Source organism: Marmota marmota, unplaced genomic scaffold, assembly GCF_001458135.2.
Source record: "Marmota marmota marmota unplaced genomic scaffold, marMar, whole genome shotgun sequence".
In the NCBI taxonomy this organism is placed as follows: domain Eukaryota; kingdom Metazoa; phylum Chordata; class Mammalia; order Rodentia; family Sciuridae; genus Marmota; species Marmota marmota.
The window spans coordinates 5,745,789-5,759,225 of NW_025999905.1; the positions used below are offsets into that span (position 1 = coordinate 5,745,789).

General features: G+C 34.8%; 1 pseudogene; it reads right to left on the reverse strand.

Moving 5' to 3' along the window:
- Window positions 1–7,231: 7,231 nt before the first annotated feature.
- LOC125615505 lies at window positions 7,232–11,473 on the reverse strand (annotated as a pseudogene).
- Between the last annotated feature and the right edge of the window lie 1,964 nt (window positions 11,474–13,437).

The window sequence follows — 13,437 nt, forward strand, 5'->3', positions numbered from 1 at the left end:
CCCTTGATAATATACTTGTGTGTATGTAGAAGAGCGTGTTCACAACTCAAGTACTTCTTAATCTATCTCACCTTTTACTTTCTGCCAGGCTCCTGGGTCTCCCTTGCAAGGATGTGGTTTCTGAGTCAGCCAGGAATGTGTGTCTATCTACTCTTTCTATGGCTCTCTTGTTTACAGGACCTGTCTGATAAAGTTCTGGATCATCCATGTGTATTCCAGCTAGGACTGTACCCTCATGGGAGCAACACTGCAGGTTTGCCTTTTGTTTCCTACTGACCATGTTACATCCACTGATAACACTTTTGCCACTCTCTGCCAGCAATACTTCTGGTTTTCCCAGACAGTTCTGTGTAGGTAAAACTACTGAGCTGGTGGAACTGGGGTACTGTGTCAGAGGAAGGAGGATGGGACCAAGGATACCATTGTTATTACCCAGAAATCGAGTGGCTTTCCATGTGTAATCACCTCTCAATATAGACTTTGTAATTGGTCAAACTTTAAAGCCCTGAAATGGATGTGTCTTACTTTTATCCTTTTTCATCTATTTTAGGGGAGAAGATATCCTGACTTTTGTACATTGACATTGATGGAATTCAATATATTTTTTTTGTCTTTTTTTATTGGTTGTTCAAAACCTTACAAAGCTCTTGACATATCATATTTCACACTTTGATTCAAGTGGGTTATGAACTCCCATTTTTACCCCAAATACAGATTGCAGAATCACATCGGTTACACATCCACATTTTTACATAATGCCATACTAGTGTCTGTTGTATTCTGCTGCCTTTCCTATCCTCTACTATCCCCCCTCCCCTCCCCTCCCATCTTCTCTCTCTACCCCATCTACTGTAATTCATTTCTCTCCTTGTTTTTTGCCCATTCCCCTCACAACCTCTTATATGTAATTTTGNAATCGCTATGCTACCTGATTCACACTTCCTGCTTAGAGTTGCTTTTGCTAGTCTGGGTCTTTTATTTTTCCATATGAATTTCATGATTGCTTTATCTATTTCTACAAGAAATGCCATTGGGATTTTGATTGGCATTGCATTAAACCTATAGAGAACTTTTGGTAATATCATCATTTTGATGATGTTAGTTCTGCCTATCCATGAACAGGGTACATTTTTCCATCTTCTAAGATCTTCTTCTATTTTTCTCTTTAGGGTTCTGTAGTTTTCATTGTATAAATCTTTTACCTCTTTTGTTAGGTTGATTCCCAAGTATTTTATTTTTTTTTTTGAGGATATTGTGAATGGGGTGTTTTTCCTCATTTCCGTTTCAGAAGTTTTGTCGCTGATATACAGAAATGCCTTTGATTTATGCGTGTTGATTTTATATCCTGCCACTTTGCTGAATTCATTTATTAGTTCTAGTAGTTTCTTTGTAGACCCTTTTGGGTCTTCTAGGTATAGAATCATGTCACTGCAAATAGTGATAATTTAAGTTCTTTTTTTCCTATTTTTATGCCTTTAATTTCTTTCGTCTGTCTAATTGCTCTGGCCAGTGTTTCGAGAACTATATTGAATAGAAGTGGTGATAGAGGGCATCCCTGTCTTGTTCCAGATTTTAGAGGGAATGCCTTCAATTTTTCTTAAAGAACCATTTATTATGAAATAATTTTAGATTTATGGAAGAGTTGCAAAGATAGCATAGAGTTCCTGTCCTTTCCCCTCTTTTCCCCTTAACGTTAACATTTTATTTAACCATGAAATTAAGAAATTAATATTCACACAATCTTTAGGCTTTATTTGGATTTCAACCATTTTCCATCAATTTCGTTTTCCTATTCTAGGACTGAATACAGAGTACCATGTTTTATTTTGTTGCCATGGTACCTTGGTTGCCAATATATGAAGGACCTCAGTCATGAAAGACCTTGACAGTTTTGAAGGGCACAGGTCAGGTGTTTTGCACAATGTGTCCTAATTTGTATTTTCTTTTGACTAGACTGGGGTTTCAGTATTGAGGAGGACTATTATAGAGGCAAAGTACCCATTTTTTCCCATAATAATGGAGCTTATGATATTAATGTGGCTTATTACCAGCGATGATAACTCTGATCATTTGATTACATGGCTGTGTCTGCCAGGTTTCTTTACTATAAACCTCCCATCTCTCTTTCTCTAGGCTTGAATCATTAGAATTGAGCCACTGATGCAGCTCACACTTAGGGAAGAGACATACCAAAGTTTGGAGATACGCTAAAGCCACACAATAACAAATAATTTGTAAAATATAATTCGAGGCTATACAAATGTTCTACTTTAAAGTTTTGCTCACTAATTTTAGCATTTGTCAGTGAAGGATGGAAGCAGTGATTGCTACTGTGATGTTTAATGATGATTTTAAAAAATACTAGTTATGTCTACATTTATTAATTAAAATTCCATAGGAAAGATTTACCTTTATTTATAAGGGCATTTCTTTCATCCTGTTGATTTCACACACTATTCTCTATATTCACAATGAATTGTGCAACTCTGTGGCTTAAATGTGTCATTGGAACAGTCTGGAATACATTTTCCTCCCTTGATAGCAAACTTCTCTCCTTTTAGGAATCAGTGAAATGCTCCTAGAATTAAAAGTCTATGCTCTTGATCACTACATTATTTTACTTCTCAGTGCATAGACTCAGTTAGTTTATCTCTAACTTAAAATTCTTAGATTTTTTCCTCCTTAGAAAAGTGCTTATATTTTATCCCTCAAAAGGTGTATTGATGTCCTAATTCCCAGTGTTTCGGACTGTGACCTTATTTGTGAGTGGTGTCACTGCACATGCAGTTGGTTAAGATGAAGTCATACTGGATAGGGCAGACTTATAATCCACTAGATCTGTGTCTTTAGAAGAAGCAAAGAGACCCACAAGGGGAACGCGCCATGTGACAGCAGAGGCAGAGATTGGAGTGATGCAGATGAAGGCCAAAGAGCACCAAGGAATCCCAAAGGGCAAGGAAGGGGCCTCCCCACAAGTTTAGAAGAAATAAGGCCCTGCTGACACCTTGCTTTTGAATGCTTAGTTTCTAGAACTGTGACAGTATATTTGTCATTTTAAGCCATCTGCTTTGTGGTACTTTGCTACAGCAGGCCTAGAAAACTAATATACTCTACCAAACAGGACAGTTTGGAGCAAAATGTGAAAAATTAAGTTAAATTTGTCTCAGACTCAGAGCATATAATTCTAAATTTAAAATTTGTTGAATGTCTTTTTAAAATTTTAGGAATGGAGAGAAATTCTGGCTTTTTTTTTGGCATAGAATTTTATTTAAAAGATTAGTTACTAAATCCAGAAGATCTGAAATAAATTCACGTAATCTGTCGGTGAGAACACATGCCATTCTGAAAAATATAGAGAGTGTAGACTTGTGGTAAAGAGAGATTTCCTAATATGGGCTTTAAATTACAGTTCAGATGAAAGGTAACTTCCTCTTGACATTACTGTGAAGTAAGAAATTTAACTTGGAAGTGAAATAGCTAGTCCACGTGCCTTTAAAAACAGAAAGGTCATTCATAGAAACTAGCTTGTTTTAATATTTCCACAAAAGAAACGATAAAAGTGCATATTTTCAAAGATGAATTTAGAAATTATTCTATTTCTAATTCTAATCACTGAGCACCTATAGTACTAAATTATTTGTTCTTTAATTTAACCAGCATTTATTGATTATCTAGCATGTGACAGGCACTGAGCAAGAAATGCTACATATAAATGTCAATAAAACCATCTCATATCCTTTGTTTAATAATTAAAAGGCAATTCAAAGGGAGAAAAAACAAAATAAAAATAACAGCAGTCATTAACGTTTACCATAATGTGATTTTTCTGGTTGAATTATAACTGGTTGAATCACACAGCTAAAAACAAAGTAAACACAAAGACCCTTTGCATTTCAGCAAATCCCCGCCAAAGTTTATGCTGAATAAGGGGAATTTAAACAACAATAAGAATGATTTGTATTTCAACAACTATTTTGGATTCATTTTAGATCAGATCATTCAGAAGTAAAAAAATACATTATTTAAGTACACTTTTAAGTATACTGTCTTCACTGATATGAAAATGCATAAGGAAAAAAATATATATATTTTTTGTGGTGCTGGGGATTGAACCCATGGCCTTGTGCATGTGAGGCAAGCACTCTACCAACTGAGCTACATCCCCAGCCCAAAATATTTCAATTAGTGCACAATTTACTCAGATTATTTAGGAAGAAGCCTAATGGGGAAGGTAGTACAATCTCGGAGAAAAATGAGGCAGGGGAGGCAGATAGAGGATGACTGGGGTTTGATGAACCTAGAGTCACAAATGGTGATAGTGACAGTATTTGAACAAAGAGGGAGTAAATAATGCAGAAATTTGGAGGAAGAGTTATCTAAGAGAAGTGAATAGTAAAGTCCCCAAGGTAGGGCATGTTTACCATTTTAGGGGAATGGTAAGCAGGCCAGGGATGCTAAGACCCAGTGAGCAAGAGTGAAAGAAATAGGTGAAGTTGGGGAACTAGTGAATGGCTGGATTGTGTAGGACTTTGTTGAGCGTCATAGGAACTTCTGTTTTATTCTGAGAGACATGAACCCACTGGGAAATTTGAGGAGAAAAAAATAATGTGATTATCATGGAAATGCTAATGCATGAACTACAAGGAAGAGACTGGTTTTCTCTGGGCTTGAAGCCCAGGGAGAGAAAACTAAGGTAGGGAATCTAGTGTTAATTGTACCTCAGTGTAAGCCACTTTGTTTTCTTCCTTCGGTATGTTTAGAACCTTTCATGAAATGTACTTTTTTCCCTTCTGTCACTAAATCACAGAGCTGGTTTCTGCTGCCCCAACACTATGTTTAAACTTGATTATAAGACACTGGTAGATATGATGGCTGTAATAACATCCTATCACCATTACACATAAAAGCTGATGATAATTACCATCCCATCTTGGCATATGCTGTATCATTTTCTGCAAAACACGTTTCTGTTACTTGCTGCTTTAGGAAACCAAATGTACTGAATTTTGGACATAACCATCAAGATATTATTTTGAATATTTTATGTAGTAAGATTGGTAACGAGTCCCTCCATTAACTTTCTCAGACCAGTAAGTATACCTAGAAAATATTTTTTCAGAAACTGTTACATTTGATTGTTAATTTCTTTCTTGTTTTCTATCATATGTGAAAAAAAAATCCAAGTAACCAGTAGTGATATATATACAAAATAAGGCATTGAGCCTAATGACCTTCTCTTAAAGTTTCAAATGTATAGTTTTGACTGTTGTATTAGATTATACAGTAAAAATGTGACAGAATTTTGAGTACTTGTGAATTCATGTAAAAGACAGTTAATGAAATTCAGAATGAAAATAGGTTACTTGCATAGGCTCCCAGACAAAGCATCTCTGCACTCAAAAGATTTCTAAACTTTAATTAGCCCAGTCTCAAGTTTTTGTGTATTGTTTTTTTTTTTTTTTGTCAAAGACAAAGGGGAGAAAAAAGTAATCAAAAGACAAATAATTACTTTAAATAACAACCTTTTATGTTCTTAGCTATTTTATGCATCAGGGGCAAATAATTAGAACTCCAAGATCTATGAAATATCGGTTTTAAATAGAAAATTAAACTTCTGTTCTTCTTTACCCATGTTAGAAATCATTGATGCACTAACATTATTTCCCTCATGATTGGAAATAGCCTCACAAGTTTTCTTAAGTCACAAAACAGAACAAACAAAACACCTCTACCAGCTGTCACTGATTATAGTGAGTCTTAGGATTGAACTCTCTCATTATCCTTGACCTAGAGCCTGACTTCTCCACTGACATCATGAACAAGATCACTCTGTACTTCATGGGGCAGTCTAGTTCACTGCAGGATGCCTCCCTGGCCTCTTCCCAGTGGATGCCCATAGCAACTACTCCTCCCATCACTACCTCCAAGAAATGCCAACTAAATCTTTTCAGACCCATCCTTGTTTGAAACCACTCTCCTCAAGATAGAGAAATCTGATAAAGAGAAGGCACAGACCAAAATTCTTAAACTTGGTTTTCTAACCAGTTGTTTTCGGTTTTCTTACTTTCGTACTCAGGCATTGTCTATCTCACAAATTCTGTCTAGGTGACCCTGATAGGGCACTGAAAAAAGACATTTGGATATTAAAAAAATCACCAATTTAATAAAGGTCTCAGTTGATGACATCTTATTAATGCACATTTTTTTTTAAATTGGGTAAAGGCATATATTTATCCACGTATCCTTAAGATCTTTCTCTATATAGGTCTATATAAATAGATTTTTCTCTGTTGACTGACTTGAATCTTAACTGAATTCTCATATGTAGTTTTTAAAATTTTGATGCTTTGTAAATAAAAAAGAGGGATAGTGAAATATCTGTAAGCAATGTTGCATTTTGTCATGCTATTTTCCCCGTTTAAGAGCTTCAGTTGCTTTTAGAAAGCTAATGTCTAACTAAAAAATCTCTATGAACAAGGGTTTAACAGAACAATATTTATTCTCTCTTCAGTAAATCTATGGTTCTCCCCAACATAAAACTTCTTATGCAATCAGTGAAGTTCTGAGCCAAGAACAAAATCATAGTAAATTGGAAGAAAAATTGAAATTTACTTGTTAGTATTATTATACTGGTAACCATGGTAATGGAAGACCAATCCAGCACTTAAAAGTAGCACTTATGAAAGAAATTGGGAGGACTTTTATTTATTGAGATGCTTGCTACATATAATATTATTACTCTTGGAATAACAATTGCTTTGTTGCTGTACATTTTGGGCTTTAGTAAATTGACTTTTTACTTTTTCACCTTTTTCTCTTTTTCTTTCCAAAACTATAGACAGCTGCCCAAAAAAGAAAGAAAGAAAGAAAAGTGAAAGACTTTTAGAGACTACAGAATTTAAAAAATAGAAATTAAAAATTAATGTTACAGAAATAGAACAAAGACTTAATTTTTAATTTTAATTGTGTTATATTAAACAACACAAGTATACAGAATTAAACTGAATTTGTTAACAAACTTTCTGGCAATCAAAATATTAACACATAAAATTGTTCTTTAATCTGAAATTATGTAGATCATTAAGCATAACTTTCTGAAAATAACTTTCAAGTTACTGAAACTGTATATGGAAATACCTTTTTAAATATTAAATTGTATATTTGCGTAATCAAAATATTGGTAAATTTCTCTTGCCTAATAGTGCTTCTTAAAATGAAGCATGGAACCAACTTTAAGGGATTTTATGCTTTTATCTACTTCATGCACTGTATTCAGAGGTTTTTCTCACTAACTGAGGAAATTCTGGCCCAAGGTCTCCATTCTTCAGATGAGTCTGTGTGTTGGTCAGCTTTTTGTTGCTGACAGAATGCCTGACGAGAACAACTTAGAGGACAAGTTTATTTTGGCTTGCAGTTTCAGAGGTCTCAGTCCATGGTCAGGAGGCTCCATTGCTGTGGGACTGAGATGAGGCAGAACGTCACGGTGGACAGTGGAAGAAGGCTGCTCAGATCATGGCAGCCAGGAAGGAGGGAAAGGGAGAGTGAAAGAAGAAGGAAGAGAGAAAGACAGAACGGGGCAGTAACAAACCCTTCCTGGGCATGCCCCCAGTGACCTACTTCTTCCAACTAGGTTCCACTTGCCAGCGGTTCATTTAGCTATCAGTAGATGAATCCATCAAATGGTCAGAGCACTCCCAATCCAGTCATTGCCTAAAAGCCCCACCTCCGAACCTTGTTGCTTTGGGGACCATGCTTTCAACACATGAGCCTTTTGGGGGGACATTCCAGATCCAAACTAAAACAAAATACCATAATACATTGTTATAAATATTACTTTTATAATACATGCCTTTTAAATAAGCTGGAAAAAGAAAGGAAAGCAAGCATACGTCCATAGAATCTGTAATTTTAACCTTCCTTATTACTTTCATGTTCTCTTCAGGTTCAACTCTGAACCTCTTTTGTGGGACACTCCAGATCCAAACCATAACAGCTGCCTTCTGTTACCTTGCCTGGCCTGAAATTCAGGGGTTGATGGATTGAATAATCAAACCTATAATTCATTGCTTTCAAAAATCTTTCAATTCAAATGTATATGTTGAATATATTTGAATCTGAGATTTGTATCTCCTGAAACTATATTTAAACTGCAATTCTCAATGACTTTCAATTCAATGTCAGAAAAATCATCTTTTTTTTCCTTCAATGAACAACTTTATTTTTTACACATAAAGGATAATGAAAAACCATTACTAATCCTACTGAAGAAAATTCAACATTTCAATTGAAAAAAATAGTAACAATGATTTGCTCATTAAATACTATTTAAGAAATTTTCTAAAATATAATTTGAAAACATCCAGCATGTGTCTTTAATTTCAGTATAATGGATTCAAGACTGAGTATACAGGTTACAGGCATCAGAACTAGATAACAAAATCATCATATCATCATATCATATCATCATCATCATCATCATCATCATCTTCATGTTTTCTTTTCAACGCATTTGATGTTTCATTGGCAGTATTTTGTGATGATACCATATTGGTAATAAGGATGTGTTTGTATTCAATTAACAATGGATTAATTAGAAAACTCTGAATTTCTGATGTTGCAGGAATTGAGACTTTACAGCAAGGCATTGTAAATCTGGCTTCTGTACTATAAACCTTTGCCAGTAAGAGGCACTGGAGTCCCTACTTTAGTTGAAACAGACATGGTTTGGGTAGTTTTTGTGCCTAGTGTGGGAGTACTTGGTCTGCTAGTAACTGAACCAACACTTAATCATGAAAATGTTATTCTTTCAGTAGAGGTAGATGCCCCCCACTTTTTTTTGGTAAAGATTTGAGCCTATAATTTAGAGCTATTAAGCAACATCTATTAGATGGCAATGTAAAACTGAATGGCTTGATAAATAGTAAAGGGGCTTGATTTCTTTGCCTTGCAATATCTAATAAAAAATATTTTGGGGAAGGAGAGGTAAATGGCTGGTCAGCTGGACACTGTATTGCCAAGGGCACATCATCTGCATCAACTGTATCCTTCTAAGCATGGCTAGGATTTTAGCATCATCTAGAACTGTGGTCACATATTGGAAGGCAAACTTCAACATCTGGTTCATATTCTGAATACTCATATCCTCCAGTATCCGTGAATCTCTTGGCATGCTCCTGGGAGAAGACATCTTGTTGAACTCCATGATATCCCACCATCAAGCTTCTCAAGCTAAATCACCCACATTGATGTATTTCCATCCTGATCTTGATGCAAGTTCTTTGCCTAGTGTGGTGTTTCCAACCCCTGGAGTATCAGTGAGCAGAATGTTCAGAAACAACATAGTCCTGCACCTATACGAGTGCCTCAGCTCACTGCTCTGCAGTCCAGAGCACTACCAGGAGGAGTCGCAATGTCAGAAAAACTCCTTGAGATAATACAGGTATTTTCCTTTCATTTGTAAATTTAAAATTTTTTTTTTTAGCTGCAAAAAGTGAAATGTGGTACAATAGCATAGATGAAGATAAAACTCTGGGGAGCTAACTCTCCCCTCATTTTCTCTGTGTGACAGCATATACACACAATCTCTTTCTCTCAAAAAAAAATAGAGATATCTCCACTTTATACAAACATATATGACCATCTTTTTGCTTCCTCTTCTATTTTAATTTTTATTTAATGGGTTGATAACACATTGAAGTTTTCGAAATAGATTATTCAGAACTGCTAAGTTTCCTTTTATAGAGAAGCTTATATAGTCACTTGATAAGTAATCTGTTTCACATTTGGGTCTCAAAAATTAAAAAAAAAGTATTATCCTAACATGCATAGTTATTTTACTGAATGTCCTACTTTGCTTGAGATAGTATAGATTTATGCTGATCGTCCTGGGTGATGCTTATAGCATTCCTATTACATCCCAAAGTATCTTGGCTTGAAGGGTAAAGTGAATGGTTATTTTACTACCTTTATCAAAACTTCTTGAGAAAAAGGAGCATTGTAAATTGTCAATTGAAATTTAACCCAAACGAAAGCAAAATAGATAACTAACCTGTGTTTTATGGATCAGAGATCAACTAGAACATACACCAGAATGCAACTGCTGGAAAACAATTATTATTACAGTATATTGTGCTCTTGTAAATAGAAAATGTAGGCTGAAAACAGTATTGGTCGTCGTGTGCAAACACCGTAACCCTTTTCTTTGTGATTAGTCTTCCTTCCAGAATGTTCAGTGACTTAACTTCTGGCCTCATTCTGGGCAAAACAAGCACTCTTCCACTTTTAAGTTCAATTTCTAGAATGGGATGATTTAAAGGAGTGAAGTTCCATATTTGCTCTAGAAAAGAAAATATTATAAATATTATTTTTTTTAATAAATAAGAAAAAAAATACAAACCTTTTGCTGGAAAATCTCTCTTACTGTGAAAAAATTCCATAATAGTCCAAGTAACATGCAATTGACATTGTTTTCACTGAGATTTTCCCTTTAAATGATAATGATATCTGTACATGGAAACTAGTTATCATGCAGTGGGGAAAAAAAGACATGACAGCCTATTTGTTTTGCTTACTCTGGTTACTTTGCTTATTTTGGTTAGATTTTTTTCCCCAGAAGCCAAGAGAATCTTTAGAATAAATGACCCAAATAGGAATAAAGGCAATAACAAACTAATACCTATATATTGAAACTCTTTGGTTTTATTAGATATAAAGATAAGTAAAGAAAACAGTTGAGCATAAGAAAACAAAGTCTGAGTAATAGTGAGTGGACAATATGATTTTTTAAAATAAAGTAAATCATAACAAAACAAAGTTAGGCATTTCAGTGTAATTAAAATTGATATACACTTTCCATCTTCAAAACATCTTCCTATATTAGTAACAAAAATATTACTAAAAAACATACCAAAAGTGAATAATAACCTACAAAAAGTGATTTTTTTCTTTCCTCTAATAATTACATGATTGAAAAAATATATGGGTGGGTTGTAATTAAATATTTTTCCTCAAATTTTCCTGTGGTCCCAATTGGAATTTGTTTTCATTACTATTTCAAGTGAATTTTTACTGAACAAGAACTCAGTGTGTCTTTCATTTAGGTCTTGAAAGTGTGTGGCTTTGAACAAATTACTGAATCACTAAAACTCTATACATTCTCAATCTTTCTCTTTATGCCTTGTTTAAAATTAAACTTTATATTTTAATATAATTGTATATTTTACATGGATGGATTTGAGATTTGCAAATGTTTTCTCCCAGTCTATAGCCTGTGTTTTTATCCTCCATCTTTTTAAAAATTTTTATCTTACTGTGGGAAGAAGACTGTGACGGTTAATTTTATGTCAACTTGATGTGGTTAACAGATGCCTGGATAGCTGGTAAAACATTAAATCTGGCTTCCCTGTGACAGCATTTCTAAAAGAGATTAACATCTGAATCTATGGGTTGAATAAAGAAGATCTATCATCAGCAATATGGGTGACTAACTGAATGAGGGCCTAGATAGAGCCAAAAAGCAGAAGGGTTGCTTTCCCTCTTTTCTTGAGCTTGGCAACATCTTCTGTTCTTAGACAGAAGTTTGTGGTTCTCAGGCCTTCAGTGTGGGACTGAATTGTGCCACCAGATTTCCTGGTTCTTCAGCTTACAGATGCCATGCCTTGGAACTTCTTGGCCTCCATAATTGCCTAAGATGATTTCCATAATAAATCATTCCTCTATCTATCTATCTATCTATCTATCTATCTATCTATCTATCTATCTTCTGTTTCTGTTTCTTTGAGAAGTTCTAATACAAATACATTTAATGAGATTTACCCTATTAAAAACATTATTCAATTAACTGCTGACTTTAAGCACAAAGTTATAGATCTCTTGAGCCCATTCTTTTTTATTTGTTTATTTTAGATATACATGACAGTAGAGTATATTCTGACATATTATACATACATGGACTATAACTTCCCATTCTTATGGTTGTATATGATGTGGAGTTACACCGGTCTTGGTCTTGTATTTATAGATGAACATAAGAAAGTTATATATGATTCATTCTACTGTCTTCCCATTTCCAACTCTCCTCCCTTCTCCCCACTCCCCCTCCATCCAGTCCAGTGAATATCCACTCCTCTTTTACCTCCACCTATCGTGAGTCAGCATCTTCATATCAGAGAGAATATTTGGACTTTGGTTTTTGGATTGGCTTACTTCACTTAACATGATAGTCTCTAGTTCCATCTACATGGAACATGATAGTCTCTAGTTCCATCTTACCTACAAATGCCATAATTTCATTCTTCTTTATGGCTGAGTAATATTCCATTGTGTATATATACCACATTTTCTTTATTTATTCTTCAGTTGAAGAACACCTAGGTTGGATCCATAGCTTAGCTACTTTGAATTGAACTGCTATAAATATTGATGTGGCCTTGCCACTCACTGTAGTATGCTGATTTTAAGTCCTTTGGTTATTGGCTGAGGAGTGGGATAACTGGGTCAAATGGTGATGTCATTCCAAGTTTTCAGAGAAATATCCATACTGCTTTCCAGAGTGTTTACTTCAATTTTCAGTCCCAGAAATGTATACCTTTTACTCCACATCCTTGCCAACATTTATTATTGTTTGTATTCTTGGTAATTGCCATTCTGAATGTAGTGAGAAGGAATCTTAGTGTAGTTTTAATTTTCATTTCTTTAGTTGCTGGGGATGTTTTCTGTGTATTTGTTGACCATTTGTATTTCTTCTTCTGTGAGGTGCCTGTTCAGTTTCATAGCCCATTTATTGACTGAGTTATTTATTTATTTTTTTTTTTTGTGCTAAATTTTTTGAGTTCCACATATATCCTGGAGATAAAGGATCTATCTGAGGTGTAAGAGGCAAAAATTTTTGCCCATTCTGTAGCTCTTTGTTCGCATTCTTGATTGTTTCCTTTGCCATGAAGAAGCTTTTAAATTTTATACCATTATATGTATTCATTCTTGATTTTACTTTTCCTGCTTTAGAAGTCTTGTTGAAGAATTTGGTTCCTAAGCTGACATGATGGAGACCTGGGCCTACTTTTTCTGCTAGTAGGCACAGGGTCCCTGGTCTAATGCCTAGGTTCTTGACCCACTTTGAGTTGAGTTTTGAGCAGAGTGAGAAATAGGAGTTCAATTTTATTTTGCTTCATATGGATTTCCAGCCTCCTGTCTCACTCTTGTGGCTGAGGATTGCTTTGGCTATTTGGAGAGTCTTATTTTTCTAAATGAACTTCATGACTTCTTTTTCTATTTCTGTGAAGAATGTCATTGGAATTTTAATAGGAACTGTATTAAATCTGTATGGCACTTTTGGTAGTTTGGCCATTTTGACAATATTAAGTCTGCTATCAGAAAGCATGGGAGATATTTCCATCTTCTAAGGTCTTCTTCGATTTCTTTCTTTAGAGTTCTGTAGTT